The sequence below is a fragment of the Egretta garzetta genome, unplaced genomic scaffold (genome assembly GCF_000687185.1).
Source record: "Egretta garzetta isolate BGI_Z169 unplaced genomic scaffold, ASM68718v1 scaffold374, whole genome shotgun sequence".
Lineage (NCBI taxonomy): Eukaryota > Metazoa > Chordata > Aves > Pelecaniformes > Ardeidae > Egretta > Egretta garzetta.
In genome coordinates this window covers 686,739-692,932 of record NW_009259419.1, presented here as the reverse complement: position 1 = coordinate 692,932, position 6,194 = coordinate 686,739, and the positions used below count along the sequence as shown (strand labels likewise).

The following is a 6,194-nucleotide window of genomic DNA, read 5'->3' as shown; positions in this document are numbered from 1 at the left end:
TGGCCCCGAAATATTTCTAGCGGGGAGCTTTAAAATGAAGAGAAGGAGCCGTATGCTCGGCCCTGTGCATCTGCTTACGGCCTCCCTTCTTCTATTTTTAGCAGTTGTTAAATTGTGTTCAGGAGATTTATTTGCACGTCTTTTCAGTTATTTGCATTTGCTGTTCTCCAACCGGGCAAAGATTTTCATTTTTTTTTATTATTATTACTATTTTGCAGCTTCTCTCTCTTACTTCATCCCAGCGACCCCTGCTTGCCAGGGGTCCTGCATGGCCAGTTCGCTGGTCTTCTCACGCTGAACACAGCGCACATCGCTATTTTTGTGACTTGGACTATCCTGCCACTGTGCTGGCCTTGAGCAACCTGGACTACTCCATCCTAGAGTGGGCTCTCTAATTCTGCCGCATCTTCTCAGGGAGAGGGAGAGAGAGAAATTCTCTTTCCGTAAATGCGAGAAGGTGCACTGCAGCACTCGTGGTTCTTGCTGTTAGTGGTCGTAAATGGATTGAACTTCCAGCTTTGGTCACAGATTCAGGGAGCTAGAGGATGCCTTGCTTCAGCCAGTACTTGTGTTTTTCAGTGCAAAATGCAGCTATTCAGTTTAGTGTAACTAGCAGGCCTGTGCATGACTTCTAAAAAGTCCTTTGACCCTAGAATAAAGCAAAGGTTTTTGGTAATGCCTGGTCCTTCTCCAGGTGCTGCCATCACATCTGGAAAGGCTGTGGGCAGAGTGCAGGAATTTTCTTCTGCCTTTAGAGAAGCTTCCAGCTTTTCTATGCCTCCACAGAGTGACACATCCATGAACTATTTTGTTTCAGAGGAAATCGGCAATCTCTGCCCACCGGACTTGCCTTGGGCTGAGGCCAGGAATTGCTGAACATCTCTCGTACGATGTGGCACGCTGCATAGTTGCGCACCTCAGCCCTTTCCTGGGGCTTAGAAGCCTGCCCGGAAGTGTGAAGGCACCTAGTGCTGGCCCGAAGGCCTGAGCTGTAGCTCTTCTGCCTGCTGACCTGATAGGATGGGCTTCCCCCAGCCACGCTCTGCTCTTGCACCCCAGGCTGGTGGCTGTGCCTGGGCTACTGTAGCCCCAGAGCCAGGAAGAAAACTGGGAGTCGTAACCCTGGCCTTTGTTTTGTTCCAGGTGCTGCCGGAGTGCTGGTGGGACACCCGTTTGACACTGTTAAGGTGGGTTGATTATGAAATACCTTTCTCTCTCGGTAGAAAATTTGAAGTTTATCCAAGGAGTGGGGGAGGAAAAAAAATCCCCAGACACTGTAGGAGCATAAATCTGTGCTGGAGAGCTTGGAGCAAGCCTCCTCAGTTTATTGATTTGTGGTCTCCAGCCCCTCAGAAGTGAAAAAATTCTTTGTATGTGGGATTCAACCCAGTAACATGACAAACGTTGGCCTAAACTACCAGTTCATCAGTGCAGTAACATCGCTGTATTTGAAAATACGATCTTAAATTTAACTTAGCTTTGTTCTATGCTTGCTTCTCCACAGCTGTTCATCCCTAACTGCTAAAACCGCCTCCCCCTGCGTTTGTAACTCAAACCTACTGTGTTACTAGGTTGAAAATTTGTGTTTCCCCCTCAAGCTCTGCTGTGCTTACTCCTCAAGCATTAATTTGTTATGCTAGCCAAAGGATAAAAATCCACAGCATGAAGCTTGTCTGGGGCCTTTTTCCTCCCTTCAAGTGTTATTATGTCTCTTTATAGCTTTCCAGGTTAAAATTGATTTTCGGATAGTTGCTTAGCTGTATGTATTATGCATACTAAGGGTAGCTAAGACCTGTTCAAAGATGAGATTTGACATCTCCTGGAGGGCCCTTCAGCCAGGACTCCCAGGGGTCCAAGCCCATTTTTTCAGAATGGGATGACAACTTAAGTCACTTTTTGGCAGCCTTATCCAAAGTGTTGCACTGGAAGAATAGAAGAAGGGATGCCAATATATTCCCTGCTAAATTAATACACCAGATCATTTGACCGCACCAGACAGTGTGCCACCTGCTAGAGCTATATTTGGGATACATCTACCTTGCTGAATTTAGATATGCAAAGGGCTGATAGTGTTACTGAGATCATGGCCATATTCTGTATTCTAGCACATGGCTAATTCAATACAGATTTTCCTAGCTAGTTGATTTTAGTCCTTGCCATTCGAGTGCAAGCTGCTCAAATAGCAAAATCTGTATATATGTTTCTCAGAGCATGGGAAATTTGACTGTTAGGCAATTGGGTTGAATTCTAGTATATATTTTCAGGAATGGTATTATCCAGACTTGCACTTTTTTTATGGTGGTACAGGGCCTTTCTCTCACCCCATCCTGCCAAGTTTTACATGCTTAACTTCAGGTGGCTGGTCATTTCACTGAAGCCAGCAAAACTGCTAAAATTCTATGCTCAGACTAAAGTTAAGCATGTGTGGGGTTGGCTTTTTGGTTTTTCAAGTGGGACAGCTTCTAGCGCATGAAACTGAACATTTAAGTGTCTGCAAAACTGGGGCTCCCATGCTAGTTCCAGCAGATGTATTAAAGCCAACACGTCTCTTTTGCATTAGAAAAAGCATCTTGCTTTACAATAGAGCAAATAGGTTGTTCCTGGATGACTTTAAAATTTTTATGAAATCCAGTATGGCACACTGTATTTTCATACCCATTAGGAGGTATTATAAGCATTTATCCATTTTTTTTTTTTTTTTTTTTGTTAGAGGAAATACTAATGTTTGTGTTATTAGCTGGCATAGTCACCAGTGTATTTGGGAAAACTAACGCTATAACCAGTCTTTGGAGGAAAAAAAAAAGACGTTGCATAACTTGTGTATGTATGTGTGTTAAGAATTAACTCTCTTATAGTTCTGCAGTGTTTAAAGGGCTAGCTGGTAGTCACCTTAGACTGTAAGTTTTTAATATAACTGAACAATGGGAAAGCTGCTTAGATAAGCCAGATTTTTACTGCTGTCTTGGCTTTTCAGCTCTTTTTTGGCCAGTGATCACATTTCACCAGGTGGGGAGGGGGATGGTGGGACACACAGGGAGAGATTAAGCCGGTGATGTCACCCTGCGAAACCCACAACTGAGCTGGTCTGAGAACTGGCAAACTCCTTATCCCTGGTTTGTTGATGTAATGTATAAAATTGCTTTTTTGCTTTTAACTGCCTTTACTTTCTGAGCTAGGGGCTGTCTTCATTAACAGCAAAAGTGTTACTTTGTTGTAGATGACAGATAAGCCTCATCACGGGAGAGTTACCTAGTAAGTATAGCCCAGGTGAACACTTCTGTTTCTCTCAGTCTTAATTTATTCCCAAATGTATTAGTTCAAATAAAGATCTAAAAGACTTATGGAGCTTTTTTCCTTTTTAGTTTTAAACTGATGTGTCCTTCTTCTACAGCTGTGGTGTGGAGGGAGTGGGGTTTAAATATCCCTTTTTTAAAAAAAAAAAGTTAACTCTTATTCTGAACCTTCTTTCTGGTATGCTTTTCTGGCTCTATGCACTTCCACACACAGTGGCTCTAAAACTGAATCTCAGGCACACTGTTTTTGAGGCCTTATCCACTACATAACTTTGGAAGACATTTTCATTTCACTTCTAAATCACTTATTTTTGCACATTATTAAATATTTGGACTGTTTTGGGGGTGTGGTGGTTTGGGGGTTTGTTGCTTAGTCTGGAGTACCTTTATGCAAGGCTTTAGTGATGTGAAATTACAGGGTGTTACTATGGGACCTAAAAACCTCAGAAACAGTGGTTTCATATAAGAAGGAAGCAAGAATATTGTGTAATGAATAGAGGGTTAAATTTTGCATGATTCATTCTTCCTACAGTTTTACACACTAAATAAGAGCTTGTTGAATATGACATTAATATCCATAAATAAATAAAGTTTCATATACTTTTCATTGCCTGAGCTGGCAGTTCACTAGTGAGGGTGCCCCTATGTGGTCATCGCTGTGCTCAAATAAAAGGGCTGGGTTTCATCCCTAGGTCTGGAGTGTCAGTACTTTCTAAATATTTTATCCTACAACATGGCTTAATCAGTCAATATTTCACAAATTATTCAGACAAAAATAGCGGGAGCTGTGTGCCAGTAGGAAATTCAGCTTATCTACAGAATATGACCAATTCTAAACTACTCAAGACAAGCGTATAGAAAAGTAAGAAGGTTCTGAAGCTGCAGTTCTCCCAGAGCCCATGCATGTGGATGCCCCCTGACTTCACAGGCAGGGTTCGAAACAATAGCACTAAACTATAAATGGAGAAAAACCTTTGTTTTGTGCAATTCTGACAGCTTGTTAAGATTTATGACTTTGCTTGTGGGCCTGCTTCTTGAGCAGTTTTAACCATCTGCCTGCCTGCCAAATGTCACTTAGAGTAATAAAGGATTTATTTTCTTTGAATCCTACCATAAGGCTACTTTGAACTCTAAGAAAGTTTTAAAACCATGTTCCCTCGTGGAAGACCTGAAGTGGTCTCAGCCTTCCAGTAGGGCTAGCATACACTAATGCATATATTAAAAAGACACTGAAAAATAAAGTTTTGATTTAGAAAACATAAAATTGCATGTTATAGGGATATAAAAAACATTGAAACTGTAAATAATTTAATTTTTGCCTCAAAGAAAGCTACCCTGGATATAGAATTCTGACAAACTACATCCCCAAATCCGTTTTTAGATCCACTAGTCTTTCACTGTTGTGGTGATGTTTATTATTACTTTAGGCAAACAATGACAAAAAGCTTTTAAAGTGGGGAATCTTTCCCACAGGCATGATAATCTTTTCTTTTGTTCAGAGTAAGAGTCTTGAAGTTTTTTGCCCTGGAGTTGCAGCAGCAGCATTAAATGGTTGATAAGCATTTCTTCTGAGGACCATTGCAGCCCCCCATGCTGGAGATCAGAGAGATTTCTAACTCCCCCAGTCCAGTGAAATCAATTTATTGAGTTGATTGCAGTGTAGGGCTTTGCACGAACTAGGTTGCCTTGGGACTTTTTTGTTTTAAGCGTGCCGAGGACAAATTAGCAGGGAAAAGCAGAACTGGACTTTCCCATTAAAGGTTAAAAAACATCTAGAAAAAAGGCCCTGTCTCCTAATGTCACCAGTTATAGAAGCATCTTTCTGTCCAGCAGAACATACCATTTCAGGTTTGGAAAAGTTTATTGATTACTAACATTAAAGGTTTGAATCGGCCACGCCCTCACAAATTGTGTTCAGAAGGTTCAAAAACCCAAACTAAATTTGAAAAGGAGAAGTGGCTTTTTATTCCTTCCTTCATGCAAAGACAGAGATCACTTAAGAGTAAGAGTCACTTCCCAGCTACCCTCTGAAAAAAGATCAGATGTCAGTGAAGGGGCCCAAGTCTGGTAGCCAGAAACACTCTGGGGGGTGGTGGTGAAAGTTTCTACCCTTTTAAAATTACCCTTATTTCATGCTTGACTTGTAAATAAATTTTTATGAAATTCTTATCAGGTTTGTGCAGATATTCCTTAGTGTGAACAGAAGTATTCTTGGCAGCTAAAGAAAGTAGTTATTGTAGCCAGTACTGGAAAACTTCAATGTGAAATTCTAGATAACACTGTTCCCTGTTGTACTTCCACATACCGTTTTTTCTAATATTCATAAGAAGTTAATAATCCTCTTCCCTTCATCTTTTCACCCCCCAAATTAATTCAAAACACTTACAGAATATTTTTAAATTATTCTGCCACGTGTGGCATTCCAGTGTCCAACTGTGCTCTTGCATATGCATTGCTATAGCAAATCTCCATGTACATACAAGACATTAGTTTACCAGTTAGGCTGTTCTTTGACATACAAATCAGTATCTCATAAAACTTTTTATAGGTTCGTCTACAAGTTCAAAATGTAGAGAAACCTCTCTACCGTGGGACCTTCCATTGCTTTCAGTCCATCATAAAGCAAGAATCTGTAAGTACAAAATTAATGCTTTGCATATTTTGTGTCTTCATGTATTTTTTATCAGAAGGGTGGGAAAGCTGTTAAAAACCCGCTACAAATACTGAAGATCAAGAGTTAAGCGTAGTCTGAACCTCACCTGACCGCGGGGCAGATATCACAGTGAGAAGTTCACCAGAAACTTTGTGAAGATGATCACTAACTTGGAAGTTGATATTTTGAAGTTAACTTTTGAAGTAAGATAACGAGTTTTTTGAGTAGGTAATTTTCCAAGAATCCAA

General features: G+C 40.8%; 1 protein-coding gene across 2 annotated transcripts in view; it reads left to right on the top strand.

The window, feature by feature from the left end:
• The first annotated feature begins 1,148 nt into the window (after positions 1-1,148).
• Positions 1,149-6,194, top strand: part of SLC25A29 (solute carrier family 25 member 29) — a 7,710-nt gene continuing 2,664 nt past the window's right edge. Inside the window, exons 1-2 of one of the 2 annotated variants that reach the window (XM_009636852.2) lie at positions 1,149-1,187; positions 5,842-5,925. The gene's annotated coding sequence lies outside the window, so the exon portion shown is untranslated. Of the gene's footprint in view, positions 1,188-3,239; positions 3,253-5,841; positions 5,926-6,194 lie in introns of those variants that run through there. The other variant, XM_035892444.1, reaches the window with a different exon arrangement.